The sequence below is a fragment of the Alosa sapidissima genome, chromosome 24 (assembly GCF_018492685.1).
Source record: "Alosa sapidissima isolate fAloSap1 chromosome 24, fAloSap1.pri, whole genome shotgun sequence".
Lineage (NCBI taxonomy): Eukaryota > Metazoa > Chordata > Actinopteri > Clupeiformes > Clupeidae > Alosa > Alosa sapidissima.
The window spans coordinates 28,521,836-28,537,751 of record NC_055980.1 but is presented as its reverse complement, the minus strand read 5'-3'; positions in this window follow the sequence as shown (position 1 = coordinate 28,537,751).

Here is a 15,916-nt window from a genome sequence, read left to right as displayed (position 1 = left end):
ATCGCACTCAGTGCAGATTCGTTTTGTTTCGCAAAGCAATTAAAAACGGCCAGCTGCGGGAACGTGAATTTGCGAGTAGTCAACACTTGTTACCCTCACCTCAGCAAGCTTTCCATTTAACCCACTGAGGGCAGGGGAAAAGTAGCCTAACAATGTGATGTTTTAGGCCTACCTCGAGTGTATAGTCAGAGAAGCGACTAGTTTGCAGGTATGTAAGTTAGTGTTTCCCTTCATTTATTCTCTGCACATATTCAAAAACAAATGAATAAGATCCGACTTTTATTTTGAAACTGTTCGATACGCTCACTGGCTCTGTCGGATCCCCCCGGAACCCCCCAGCTCATTAGTAAAGGAAGGAGGCGGAGCGTTTTTTCAGTCTTTGACCAGGCGCGATGTTTTAGCAGATTACGTGTGCTGACATGAAGGTTTGCAACAAGCAGGGATGGGCACAAATACATCAAAATGTATTTCCAAATAAAATACAAAATACCCACCGTAAAAATGTATCAAAATAAACTACAAAATACAGCAGACAAAAAATGTAGCAAAATAAAATACTGTATTTTTGTATTTTCAAAATACGACAAAATACTTTTTTCTAAAAGCCTTTTTTGTCTATCCCTTTCCTACCTGGAAAAACATCTAAAAGCAAGAGACTCCTTCCATAATCAGTCAACAGATTAGATATGCTGACCCCTCATGTTAGACATCCCAATATAAGCCTCTGCCAGGGTCGGTGTTAGCGGGTGGGGGTGGGGCATGAGCACTGACCAGGGGGGTTTGGTGGTGGCACCTCACCTCACTTTTATTAGTTATTTTTCCAAAATTGCCATTTAATGACATCCTTCGAGCCTTTCGGATAACTGAAACAATCAGCCTAGGCCTGATAGTGGTGAGTCTGTTATAGACTATTTGCTTGTATTGTAGCCTATGCAACTATTCTATTTAACGCTGCGTGCTAGTCTATTAAACACTATGACCACTATGTCCTTGCACTATTTTTCCCCATGAGTGCAAAATCTCATCATCACTGTGTCTTTCCATTCATTTGGAAATGTTCTTGTAAGATCCTGCTCAAAAGCCAATTGCACATAGGGCCTTCTGATAATATTGCAACATTGAACGTAGGCTATGTGATGGCTCGAAATGTTCTTTAAAGTACATAACTCTAACACATTCACGATTGGATGGATTCCATGGACCCGATTTTCACCTCAACAAAGGAACCAATCACAGAACGGAGGGAGGACAGCAAGACAATGATGACACACTGAAGCGGTTATGAGCTACGTACAGACGCATTTGATTTACATTCGTAGCACCCAATAAATGGTTCTGAGCATTCGTAAACCACGTCTCAAATACGAGAAAATGAATGTGTAGTTCCCAGACCCAAATTCGATGAGATGAGGTCTGGCGTTAGCCAGGCTATGTGGCTAGGCAGAGGCACCAAATGTGATGGAAAGTTTAAGGGCGAACAGGACACTCGGCATGGCTTTTAGTATCTGCTCAGACAGTTCACTTTTATTGACTGTTAGTCTACTGTTTGAGTTTATGCACTGTTTTACAGCAACAGGAATGCCGACTCCACAACTGTTGCACTTCCCAGCCAGTTGGTGTAATAGATTGCCCACTATGAATCAGTGACAATAATTCAAAGACAAACAATCCAAATGGATGACTTATTTATAAATTTAAACTAGGTAGCATTTCATCACAGATAAATCATTTTGTATACACCTGAAACTGGTATGTGCACAACCTCTCAATTTAAATAAAAAAAAGTAAAAATAAAAAATCAGGTTGTCACATTAATACCATCCAATCAGTTAAGCCAATTAGAAGCCAATTATTATGACATTATCAATAATTTCTTATTTAAAATGTGCAAAATTGGAAATTTCCTTGTTTGAGGTATCTTGTCAAGTAACCATAGCACTGAAATATTTCACAGGTCAGAGAACATAGACAAATTTAAAGTCTAGAAAAATCAGTCCAGCAAAGGAAAATAAACAGTACCACAGACAGACAGAGACAGAGATTTTGTGCTTTATAGATAGTTAGATAGATGTCATCACAGTGTTTCACAGAAAGTATTTTACAGTATTTTGAAAATACAAAAATACACAACACTGAAGTATTTTGATACAAAATACGAATGCATTTTCCTTATCTCAATAAAATACAAATTACAAAATAGTATTTTGTATTTGAAATACGTATTTTAAATACATGTATTAGAAATACTGCCCATCTCTGGCAACAAGACATGTTCATATTCTATCAAAGTCCAAAATCCCTGTGCACAGCCCTTCTTTTTTCCAGGTGCTGATGTAGGGTGACCATTTCTATAACACCAAAAAGCAGGACATTATGTGGCATATCAATAAATTACTATGGTGTAGCCTACATAGGACTCTGGTATAGGCTTACTCTCATTTACAATACAATTTTGTGTGGTTTAACTATTACAGACAGGCCATCTCTAGGCTTTTACCCTAGAAGTCACTGTTCTCACCCAATTTGGCCCACCATCAAATACTTGACCTCTTTGGAAAGCTGAGGCACAGTACTTTTAGAGACCATCAATAACTGTGTGATGTACTGACACAGGGGTACAGAGGCTAGAATAGTTTTTTATTCCTGCCGGATTGCAATCTCTGAACTGACCACAACTCAGCCCTCTGGGTCACTTGATATCCCTTAGAAACACAACTGAGCCCTAGCACCAGGTCTTCTGAAGCTGTGTGCAAAAGTAGATCAATATAGAATGAAAAATGAGTACTTTAGACCATTATTTACCAAGGTATGCTCATGCGTTTTGTAAAATGCCCTATGGAAACACTCCATAGGACTTCTGGTTACCCACAATGCATACAATAAAAGCCTTACTGTGTAGCAGTCAGGTGTTCTGATATAGAATAACTACACAAAATATGGAATAATTACACAAAAGTCTTTATTTTTGCCTTAACTTAGTTGGTTCAATGGTTGTGTGTATAATAACTATACATCTGCACAACTAATATTGGATAAAACAACATGAAGATTCAATTTCCATGGATTCTTGTGAATATTTCAGTACCCAATATGTTGTATCTACTTATTGTGCAGCAGCTACACTGCAGCCAGAGGTCAGGGTAGCACCAAAAGCGGAGGAGGGGGAGGAGGGTGTCATGTACTGAATAGAGAGCTATCTCTTTAAGAGGAACTTTATGTTAGAAGTGTAATTGGGGAACCTGTTTAATGTTACACTTGCTTTGGGAATTCTATGTGTAAAACGACAAGCAGTTGAAACCGGTGTCCGAAATTTAATTATGTGAACATTACTATTAACAGTTTAATAGTACAATATAAAATATAACAGAGGGCAGCAGGGATTTTTAAAAGAAATTTAATTAAGACATATTATGATCAATCTGACAATGTAAAGCACTATACAGACTGTACATAAAAATGGTCATTGGATTCCCAAGAGTCCAGGCTTTCACATGGTGTATAATATTATATGCTACATACAGTAATTATCCTGAAAAATCTGTTTGCTACACATTTGCTAACAGGTTCATTATAGGTTCACCCAGGCTAAAGTTTGTAACGTTTTCCCAACAGCTCAACTGATAAACATAAGCTAGACTACAAACACAAGAGGGGGGTAAAAAAACTTTACACATAAGTGTCTTATTATTTTTTTATTCAACAACCTGGCTGTAGAAGTGCAATCCCAGACAAAGTTTAAGTCGTGTTAATTCCACTGTTCCCATCGATATTCAGGCTGTCTTCCTCAGTCATCTCCATGGTCAATCTGAAACAACACAAAATAAACATTAGCCATTTATTCCTTTTTGAAAATAGGCTAATTCACAATTACACTCGTTTTTTTACCATCAGTAATCCTGTTAGCGTTATCACTGTTTTTTCCAAAATAGTTATTGTGATGGCTGTTTTGCTTAAGATAAGCTAGTAGACCATATTGCTGGAAAATAATAGTATAACCTTACAGTAAAGTTATCAAACGCTCGTTTGCTTGTTGTTGTCTCTGAATAAACCAACAGAGATAAAAAGCAGATAGCCTACCTTAAAAAGTTGGGCTGTCCTAGTCCAGGCTTGCAAATCATGTCAAAAGATTGATAGTGAGCAAACCAAAGATCCTTGATTAACGTTACTGCCTGGACTTCTGCATGCGTGGCAAGAATAGATAGATAGATAGATAGATAGATACTTTATTGATCCCCAGGGGAAATTCAAGAATATGGGGTTGTCTCATAGCACTGTTAGATCTGACACAAACAACAATTGGCTACTTTTACCACTGCTAGGTAATAATGAAAATAATTAAACGAACATATGATCAATATTGAGCCAACTATATCTTCTTTTCCAGCCTTACTGTAGAAATGACATGGTCATGGGAACATAGTGCACCCCCATGGTTTCTAAATGTGTGCCATTCCAAAATACCTTTTTTTTTCTTCAGCAGCCAGTTGACAATGAAGTAGGGAAAGGTCAATTTAGCAGAATCAGCACCTTAATTAATATCATTACCACCTGGGTCTGCTGTGATATAATGGTCCTTCGGCTCATATCCGTATCACAGGTTTGGGCCAAATCAGTGTTTTGTATTTTAAACGCATCTCCTGACTTCCAGTTGAGTTGCGGAAATTGGACCTGGGACAAATCTGTAAACCGGTGATAAAACAGCATTGCTAGCAGAGCTGAAACCTGTATCAGGAGCAGACCTGGCCCACAGTCAGATACCGTATGTCCGCTACAGGCGGATCTAAAGGCTTTTATGCGGATCCGGCCCAAAGGAAGTTGCTATCTGGGCTAATATATGGGACCCTATTAAGAGAGAGCAGTCTCAGGACGAGGTTTACGATTCTGTTGCATAATGGATCTGGTTTCCTGTGCTTGTGATGTGAATTGCTTTCATGTGAATTGCTTGCTGGGACCTTGCCCTTGATTTGGGCCTCTTTTGACCTCACTAGGAACTCTGAATCTTCAAAACCTGTGGACATTCTTTTCAGTTTTTGGACTGGATTGCATAGATACATAGTGGTATACTTTATATGAACTGGCAGTTTGTTTTGTTTTGTCTTGTTTGGTGTCTGTTCATGAATGTAATACAGAAAATCCTTAAAATAAAATTCTTAAAAAAAAAAAAGAAAGGGGTCAAGATCGTCTTCTCCAGTGGAGCTCTTGGGATCCAAGCCATTCAGCCCCCTAGGACTTCACTAACCGTAAAGGGGGTTAAAGAGAACTGAACACCAGGAGTTGGGGTACCTGGGCCTGATCGAGGGGTATAAGTATAAGTATGTATATAGATAGATAGATAGATAGATAGATAGATACTTTATTAATCACCAAGGGGAAATTCAAGGGTCTCAGTAGCATACAGACATCACACACAACATGCACTTACAGCAGAAATGGTAAACATACGTATAAGTATAAACATATAACTAAACTCCACTGTACAATAAAGACAGTAGAAGATAAGAAAACTAACAAAACTAAATACTAAATACACTATATAATTTAAATTAAGAAAGTCCAATGTGCTTGAGGGTGATCAAGCATAAGACGCTTGTAGTGACAGGGCCGGGACTGGTAAGGTGCTAAAGGGAGTGAGTGTCATGGTGAAGGTGCAAACAGTAGTCCAACCATAGTCCTTAGTTATGTGTGCATGGCAAGGTGCTCAAGAGAGAGTGTCATGGTGAAGGTGCAAAAAGTAGTCCAACATTAGTCCAACAGTAAGGTCTAGAGACCAGCATAAATAATATGGACAAATAGGAAAGTAAAGTATGATGTAGACAAGGTAAAATAAAAAACTATTTCAGTGCAAGAACACGTTGAGGTAATAGGGTTATAGCCATTCATTCATTCAGTATTATAGCAGAAGCCTGACAGCAGCCATTGATCATGTGTGCTAATATAGCATGAAAAACAGTGTAGCAGTAAAACAGTAGTGAAAACATTAGGCTGTGTACATTAATAAAACAGTAGTAAAACAGTAGTGGGCAGTAGTGGGCAGTCAGTACTCAAACATGGAGTTTTGATCCCGTGAGGGAAATTTGGTCTCGTGCATTTATCCCAATCTGTGAATTAGTGAAACACACTCAGCGCACAGTGTACACACAGTGAGGTGAAGCACACACTACTGAAAGTAATTACTTCAAAAGACAACAGAGTAGACCATTTGAAGACATTTATTGATTCCAGTATAAAAATGTTACAAATGTTTTAGGCACTATTGCTGCAACATAAGCATGTGACCCCAAGACACTATGGCTGCAGCATAAGCATGTGACCCCATAAGCATGTGACCCCAAGACACTATGGCTGCAGCATAAGCATGTGACCCCAAGACACTATGGCTGCAGCATAAGCATGTGACCCCATAAGCATGTGACCCCAAGACACTATGGCTGCAGCATAAGCATGTGACCCCAAGGGAAGGGAGCAAAACGCTATTCCTCTCAACAGCCTCACTTGCTGCACCAGGCTAGCCACTTCCTGTAGTCCACTACCAGGCTAGCCACTTCCTGTAGTCCACTTGCTGCACCAGGCTAGCCACTTCCTGTAGTCCACTTGCTGCACCAGGCTAGCCACTTCCTGTAGTCCACTTATTTTTGCTTCAGTGTTTGGGTAGCAACGTCTTTATTTTGTATGAGACAAGATAACAGTTCTTGAGAAAAGACTGAATGATAAATATACTGCTCAAAAACATTAAGGGAACACTTCAATCATACACTGGATCAGTACTCTGACACTGTTTGGTTTTGAGCACAAGTAAAACTTTTGTGGCGAGTGTTTTATTTGGCAAGAACTGTCAGACATTCTGTGAATGTAGTTTGAGAATGGAGAAGAGGGTGGAAGGTTTCAAAAAATGTGTTTTAACAATTGTGGAGAACTGTAAGTGTTCCCTTATTTTTTTTTGAGCAGTATATATTTTAACTCACCAAACCTGAATGCCTACAGCCATTCTTTGGCTCACATCTTATCCACCATATTTGCATAAACCCCATTCATTTCCCCAGAGATTTGTTTTTATTACAAACCAGGAAATGTTAAAATGCTAATGCTAAAAGCTACAAGCTTCTATGTTCCTTACCCACACTATTGAAAACATTTTTAACATAAATTGAACCCTTGATTACATATTAAACATGAGATTAACATACTCGTAAATGTAGGCAGGACATTAACATACACTCATGAGTGTAGGCAGGCATCTTAAAATATATATTTTTTTAAAGTTCCATGCAAGAAAATAAAAAATGATCCCTCTTTTACTACAGTTTCCCACTCTTAGATATCAGCCAAATGTTGATTAAAACTAGAATAGACATATCTCTCGTCAGGAGCATCACCCAGAGCTGGGGCAGCAACAACATTATTGTGATCACGTGACGCCTAACATGGATCACAGCTCGTCACCGTCAGAGTGCTTTTTATTGCGAATTTGCAGTAATTTATTGCTATTCAACTGTGATAAGAAAAAAAAAGGTAGTGTTGAATGTGATGAGGTGTCTGCGTGGAGTTGAATGGGGAGCAAGTAGACCTGCTTTAAAAGCCATTTATACAGGGCTGATGAGATCTGTATTTGACTATGGGTGTGTAGTGTATGGGTCTGCTGCTAAAACATCACTTAAGAAACTAGATGTAATTCAGAACCAAGGTTTGAAGCTATGCTGTGGGGCAATTAAGACCACGCCAGTGGCAGCAGTCCAGGTAGAGATGGGAGAGATGCCTCTCTATCTTAGAAGAGACCAGCTGTCTCTTGTGTATTGGACAAATCTAAGGGGTCATAGTGAAAAACACATGAGTCAATCAGTCTTATGGCAGTGTCAAGAGAGAGAGAGTTACCTTATTAAAAGTTTTGGTTGGACAATAAAACAAAAGGTAATAAATATGGGAATCAGTGCTCTTGAAATAAGCCCTACAGTGGCATATCCTGTTGTTCCTCCTTGGCTGATGTCAGAGGTTCCAGTAGACTTGGGCTTATTAGAGGAAAAGAAGGATGTTGAAGTGGATCATTACAGGGTCCAGAGTTACATTGCGAGCAAATATAAAGAAGCAGTCATTTTATATACTGATGCATCTAAGCAGACTGATAAGAAAATGGGAGTTGCTTATGTTATCCCTCAATTAAACATTGAATCTGGAAAGAGAATCAATGATGATTTAGCTGTATACACAGCAGAAATTATAGGAATATGGATGGCCTTATTGTGGGTAGAGAGCAATAGACCTAAGCAAGCTGTGATTGTGTCAGACTCTAGCTCAGCTTTAATAAGTACTCAGTGTAAAGCATAAAAGGATCTAATCGGCCATGTTAAAGGGCAATTCCATGGAAAATTACATTTTTGGTAACATCCATAACGCCAATAAAATGTGATGGTATGGTATGATGTGCATAATTACATGAAATTTGAGCTTTTGCTATTTTTGGCTGAAGAATGTAAATGAGAAAAAATGCTCAAAAAACGAATGTTATCATTCACATCATACAAATGCCACGGCATTTCACTGGCGTTATGGATGTGACAAAAAGTCAATTTTCCGTGGAATTCCCCTAAAACATACTCAACGTTGTCACTCTGAGTCTAGACAGGACATAGTATATGAAGTAATGCAATTAGCCAACAATCTGCTTAAGTCTGGTATTAGTACTACATTTATATGGGTACCAGCTCATATAGGTGTAGGAGGTAATGAACTAGCAGATAAATGTGCAAAGAAAGCAGCAGGGAAGTCTGATATAGAGTTGAATATTAAATACAGCAAAGCTGAAGTCAAAAGTATAATCAAAGCTAAAATAAATGAAAAATGGCAATTTGTATGGGATAACGAACAGTCTAGAAGACACCTGCATAGTAGTCAAGGAAAGGTGGGGAGGAGCAGGAATACATGCAGAAGCAAGCAAGAAGAAGATGTGGTGTCCAGAATGAGGCTAGGACATACAGGACTAAACAGAACATTAGTTACCATGAAAAAGCATGTTGATGGAATGTGTGAATATTGTAATAGTCAAGAGACCATAGAGCATGTAATTATGTTTTGTCCTGAGTACCATCAAGCCAGACAAAAATTTATCTCACAACTTGGTGAAATCCAGATGACATTAAATTTGAATGATATACTGCAAAGAGAATCAGGTGAAATTTGTTTTTCCTTTTTGTTTTCTTTTTTGAAGGTAACTGGGTTATTTAAAAGAACTTAGGAAAGTGTAGGATGACCATTTGATCCACACTCCAGTCCAGATGGTGGAGGTAATGCACCAAAAAGCTGGTTGCCAACCGCCATATAAAAAAGAAGAAAAAAGGTCCGCCCCAGCCCTCGCACCACCCAGTAATCCCAACCCAACACACAAGACTGTAGCAGTCACAATGTCAAGCAGAAAAGGATCTAATCGGCCATGTTAAAACCAGAGGTGGAAAGTAAAGAAATACATTTACTCACGTTACTGTATTGAGTAGTTTTTCTATGTATTTTGTATTTTTTAAGTATCTTATAAAATCGGTATTTTAAATTTTACTTGATTACATTTTGAGTGAAGTATTGTACTAAGCTACATCAAAAATCCCATCCGTTACTTGAGTAAAAAAAAAAAAGTTAAGACTAACGAAAACAGAAAGGGAGAGAAAAAAAATCGCGCCCTAAACCACTAGCCTAGTGATAATGATCAGCATGTAGCCTACAACAGGACATGAATCAAGCTGACGCCATGCAGTCTTTCTGAAAGTGATGGAGATGGAGCTGGATCACGAGATGCAACAGATTACATGTGCAGCCTAACCTATGAAAGTGTAGGCTATTTTCCGCTATTTCAATGGGTTGTCTCAGTTCGTTTTAACACTAATGATTGCGGAGATATTCGAGCAAACACCATGGGATTTCGTGTTTTGACGTTTGTGCTCACCTTTCTTTGGTAAGAAGATTATTAGCAGTTGTTTCCCCTCATTTTGATGTCTCTCTTTTTCCTGTTTTGGTCTTTGTTTTTTTGGTAACCTGACTTGGCTTTCTTGGAGAAAGACATTGCACCAGCAGCACAATAATTAGCGGTCTACTACTAGCGATGCTCAACTAATAAACTAAAGATAGACTATGTTATGAATCGTTCAGGCGGACTAAACCATTTAGCTCTTTAGCAAGGGAGAGTGGGAGTGACCTTAGACAGTTTTCGCTATGTTTTATATACAAAATCCAGTCAGTCAAACTTTACATTTCGTCTGACATTCATTTTGACATTTAATTTGGAAGTTAAAATATTCAGGTAAAATAAATATATGGTGAAAATAAGTATTGAACGCTTAAATTTTTTTTCAGTAATTAGCCTAAACTTCCAGTGAGTCTATTCGAAATTTTCACCACACATTATATTAACACACATATAAAAAAAAATCCAAACATAAGAGTTATGTGTAATAAAGTGGAATGAAAAAGTATTGAACGTGCCTACTGAAATTTCTTCAATACTTTGTGGAAAAGCCTTTGTTTGTAATGACAGCTTCAAGACATACCTGTATGACAAAACGTATTAGTCGCAGTATCAGGTATGATTTTGGCCCATTGTTCTAAACAGATTCCAGGGGTCCCTCTTGTGAATCCTGATCTTTAGTTACTTCCAGAACTGTTTAATTGAATTTAATTGAATTGGCTGCCTTCAATTCTTTCTGGAGCTTTCTCCGAGTGGTCCTTGGCTCTTGGAATTGACTATCCTTCTGACTCCCTGGTCAGAAATATTGCGAGGAGATCCTGTGCATGGCCGGTTGATGATGCAGTGATGTTCCTTCCACTTGCAGATAATGGCTCCCATGCTGCTTACTGAAAGATTCTGAAGTTTTGAAATGCATCTGTAACCAGTTTCATTGATATGTTTTGCAACAATAAGGTTGCAAAGGTCTTGGGAGAGCTTTTTGCTTATATCCATCATGAAATGTTTCTTGTGTGACACCTTGGTAATGAAAAACATTTTTATAGCCCATCAATATGTAGGCTACTAACCAAGCTTATATTCATTTGCACAGATAGAAAGGATAACTACTCTCTAACTAGTTACAGATTCCAGCTCGTTCCTTCCTTTTATAGTGCTTTTTCTTAGCGTGTTCAATACTTTTTCCCTGTGTTATTCCACTTCATTACACATGACTCTACTTATGGACTTGTTTGGATTTTTTATGTGTGGATTACCTGAGTTATTACTAATGCTAGAAAAGGATCTAATCGACCATGTTAAAACGTACTCAGTGTAAAGCAGAAAAGGATCTAATCGGCAATGTTAAAACGTACTCAGTGTAAAGCATAAAAGGATCTAATCGGCCATGTTAAAGGGCAATTCCATGGAAAATTACATTTTTGGTAACATCCATAACGCCAATAAAATGTGATGGTATGGTATGATGTGCATAATTACATGAAATTTGAGCTTTTGCTATTTTTGGCTGAAGAATGTAAATGAGAAAAAATGCTCAAAAAACGAATGTTATCATTCACATCATACAAATGCCACGGCATTTCACTGGCGTTATGGATGTGACAAAAAGTCCATTTTCCGTGGAATTCCCCTAAAACATACTCAGTGTCAAGCAGAAAAGGATCTAATCGGCCATGTTAAAACTTACTCATGGGTGCATCAACATTATTCAGATTATTATATAATACCCATTATTACAGGATAAAAGAAGAAAACACCTTTGCTTACAACTTTTGGGCAAGTTCAGTTGGACACAAACCATTTGATATGGTGGCCCACTTTTTCAAGATCTTGCTGGATCAGCATGATGCTCTCCTTGATGATCTCCTGTTGTGCAGCAGACATGTACCAGTCTCCCCCTCTGGTTTCCTCGGTCCACTCCTTGCGCTTCACATACTCCTCCCAAAGAGACGGATTTTTGTAGAGACCTTTGGCCTCCAGGGATCGAAGGTGTGTTTCTGACGCTTTGGTTTCTTCTTCACTGGCAGTGGGATTCATGGCCTTTGCCAAAGCGCGAAACAGAGAATCTAGGCCTTCCTCTGTTGCGGTCACCACCACACCCTTGAAGACCGCACGATAACCGCCCTCAGGATGTTCTTTGCTCTTAGGCGTTTGTACCAGAGTCACAGTTTTACCGGTAGGTTTAGTTACTTGGAGTGTCAATATTTTAGATAGCTTGCGATTGGCGCCTCTTTTGAGGATGATAACCTTGGTTCCAGTGGCTTCTGTGAGGACTTTGGCATCAAGTGTTGTACCTTGGGTTTTGGAGCTCTTGATCTTCTCAGCATGTGCCTTTGAGTTTTTAGCTTTAACACTGCTGTCTTTAGATTTCATGTATGAGCTCAACGCCTTGGAGCGGCTCTCATGTGCAGCCTTGAGTTTGTTCTCTGTGTGTTCACTCTTTAATGTTTTCTTTACCTTACTCATGATGACAGCATTCGCTTTGCCTTGAACATGAGAGATGATGTGGCTGGAGAACTTCTGCTGAAACACTTCCACTAAAGCATCAGCTAGCAAAGCACTTGTGGCGTCAGCTAACTCTTTCTTGAACGCTTTCAGCATCTCGGTGTCGGCAGCAGACGTGTTGTTGTGCTTCACTTGCTTTGGGAAACCCTTGTCTGTTCTGAACTTCTCCAGCCCTTCCTTAAGGTTTGAGAAGAACTTATCTGAGAGAGTGAGTACCGTGCTAATGGCGTCTGCAGCCAGCGCACTTAAGTGGATGGCTTGTATGACTGAGAATCGCAGATAATTTGCCTGAGGCCTCTGATTTTGCATTGTCTATCACTGTGGCGAAGCTTGTGTTGAGCTTGTTCTGCCAGCTGAGGTCATCGTAGAATGGCTGTAATGCAGTCTTGTTCAAGTTTTTCGAAAGTGGTCAGTAACAACATCTTCCTGTCTTCGTCCTGCAGTAGGTCAGAGTACTTTTGATTCGCCTCAAGGTGGGACAGTATGATGGAGTCTATTAGCAAAGCCAAGGACTCCTCTTCCATGTGAGATTTCACGTCATCAACAATCCCCTTTTTCACCTCCTTTTTGATCCCTTTTATAATTTCTGCCAGTAATTTCTGTTCTGCTTTCCCAAGTCCATATCTAACTATTTCTCCTACCATTGTTTTCGCTGTGTATTTGACAGCGTTCTTCAGGTTTGTCTTTGTGACAACACTGATGCCTTGTTTAGCTTGCATGGAGAGGAACTTTGTTCATCTGTTTACTAACTTGCTTTATCAACATTTTAGAGGATTTGTAACCCTTTGACATGATCTTTCCAACTCCAAATGAAATGATAGATATAGCAATGGAAATGGCTTTTTCTATCGCCCACGACATCCAGCTGAACTTGCCAGTCACCATCGACTCGATGCCTGTGATGCAGTCCGATATTCCCTCGGTGATCAGCCCCATGCCAATCTGAGCCGCTGTTCCAAATGTGAACGCAGTGAGCAGGGCCCCACCCACAATCTGCAGGACTCCGAGACATAACACCAGCAGAGCTTCACACGGGAAGCAGATTTTCAGTCTGACTTCTCGCCTGAGCCAAATCAGCTTTCAAGGTCTTTTGCAACTCATCTCCTTTCAACTGTTCAATTTCTTCTGATTTAATTTGCAACCAAATCCCGCAGAACTCCTTCATGATGGCAACAATAGCTCTTTCTTCATCTCCCTCTGTTTTCTTATAAATATCTTCAAGGGTGTCACAGTACTGTGAAAACAGGTCCTCTCTGAGTTTCATCTCAGTCACGTCATTCATCATGTTGTTAATCCTTTCTGCTGCAAGTTGCTGCCTGGTTTTCTTTGCCGCCTCCAGAGACGACACTGACTTGAAGGACTCATCTAGATGAGCTATGTTCATGATTATCTGTCCAGACCCTGGTCTACCTTTGCGTGCAGTTCTGCCAAATGCCTGGAGCTCCACTCTTGTGTTCTCAGAAAGGAACGATAGGACCACAAATAATCCTCCATTATTGTTTACCTGTTTTGAGACTTGTATGTTTGTGCCACGGCCAGCAAGGTTTGTGGCAACAATGACATCACCAGGAAGCAACTCCTTATCAATTTTGCTCAAGCTGTCGGTTGCTTACTGTGGCTGTACAGAATTATTTCGCCTGGGATGATGCCTTTTAGCATTTCATGGATCTCTTTGGCTTTGTTGATAGTTTCACAGATCACCAAGGCTGCTCTTCCATCTCTGTATGGTTTGGGTGAAATTTGCTCCAAAACCACTTCTTTCACTGCAGATTTCCACTCTTCTTCTGAAGTTGTGAGAGTACCTTTTACCTCAAATAATTTCTTCCGATTGAAACTTGGCATGTTGCAGGCTGAGAGGTTTGGATACAACTGCTTCAAAAACTCCATGTCCGTGTCACTCCCCAGTGTCCCTGCTGTTCCGTAGATTTCCCCGTGGTATTTCCCGAAAAAGGCAACGTTAGAAACGTAGTTTGTCACTGTTGAAATCACGCTCCGTTTGACCTGCTGCTTAATCTCAATAAACTGCTGTAGACCGTCACCCCATTTCTTACTGAGTTCCACAATACCAGTGGATTTGAAGTCCACTGGACAGACGCTGTCATTTTGCACCACGTACTCCTGTCCTTTCCTCAGCCTCAGTGCCAGAAAGGCATTTTGCACCACGTACTCCTGTCCTTTCCTCAGCCTCAGTGCCAGAAAGGCATTTTGCACCCACACGGACATTTTCTTCTCAACCAGAGCTTTCAGGAATCCAGGGACGCTGATTTTGTTCTTGTCGTTTGTGCATGGGGTGTACTGAATCTTCTGGGAGATGAGCTCTGCAATGGGCCCAACGAGAGTTTCTTCAGAATTATAGAGAGGACAACACAAGCCGTCCTCCAAAACAAGAAATCTGAGGTCTGGTACCTCTGGATTGTTGTAGGTACTGGCCTTTTTAAGATGAAGTAATCCACTGTCATCTAACGTGTATGCAGTAAAATCATAGGGCACATAGTTCTCAAGGTCTTGGATAAAGTCTACCACAGAATCCTGGCTCACAGTCCTCAGTTTCCCGATAACTTCATCTTGGTCACATTTATAGATTTCTTCTGAAAATCCTTCCGGCACGGTCCTTGTGTCTTCAGCAATACGCAATATGTCCATGGGGTTGTCGATTTCAGTGTCGTCTGTGTTAATGGAATCAAATATGGCCTTGTGGAACGAAACTGGGGGGCCCTGCACAAGCGTCTGATATCCTGTGGACAGTAAACCGTACTGGCAGACATGGCCCCAGATCATGGTCATAATAATGTTCAGGTGTTGCATGGAGACCATGGGGCTGGACAGGTAGGTCAGCTGCACTCCCTGATCCAGCAGCAGAGAATCCACTTCATCGATTAGGATGCATTGATAGCTGCGATCAGGCCGCACATCCTTCATCTCGAAGATCTGGCGAAGGTGATCTGCAGCAAAGGCTTCGATTGTCCCGTAGACTACATCCTTCTGGTAGCATTTTTTCCTATCGTCATCATTGTTTTTATTTGTGTTTGTGTCAACTGTTAGGCCGAGGTAAGAGTAGAACTCGGTCCATTCTTCTGCATCTCTCTGACATAAGACAGAAGAGCTGGACACCACGTCGACTTTTTCACCCCTAAGTGCACGCAGCGCTGCAAACATTGCTATGACGCAAGACTTCCCTTCCCCAGTTCCCATCTCCAGGAGCTTTCCATTGTCAGACAAGGTGAGGAAGCACCAGCTTGTCATCTGAGTGGCTCTAGGCCACCACCTCTCTCCAGCTATGTGCAGATGTACAGCGTTGCACAAGACTGCCAGGACCTCCTAAAGGTCTTCAGTTTCCTTGCTCCGACTCAGATTCCTAGCTCGCTTTACGTCTCTGTGCTTTTCAATTTCACCAGATGTAATCATGTCTTGCACAGTAGTCACTATCCGGTATGCTTTCTCCAGTATTTCTTCGTCAATATTTTTCATCTG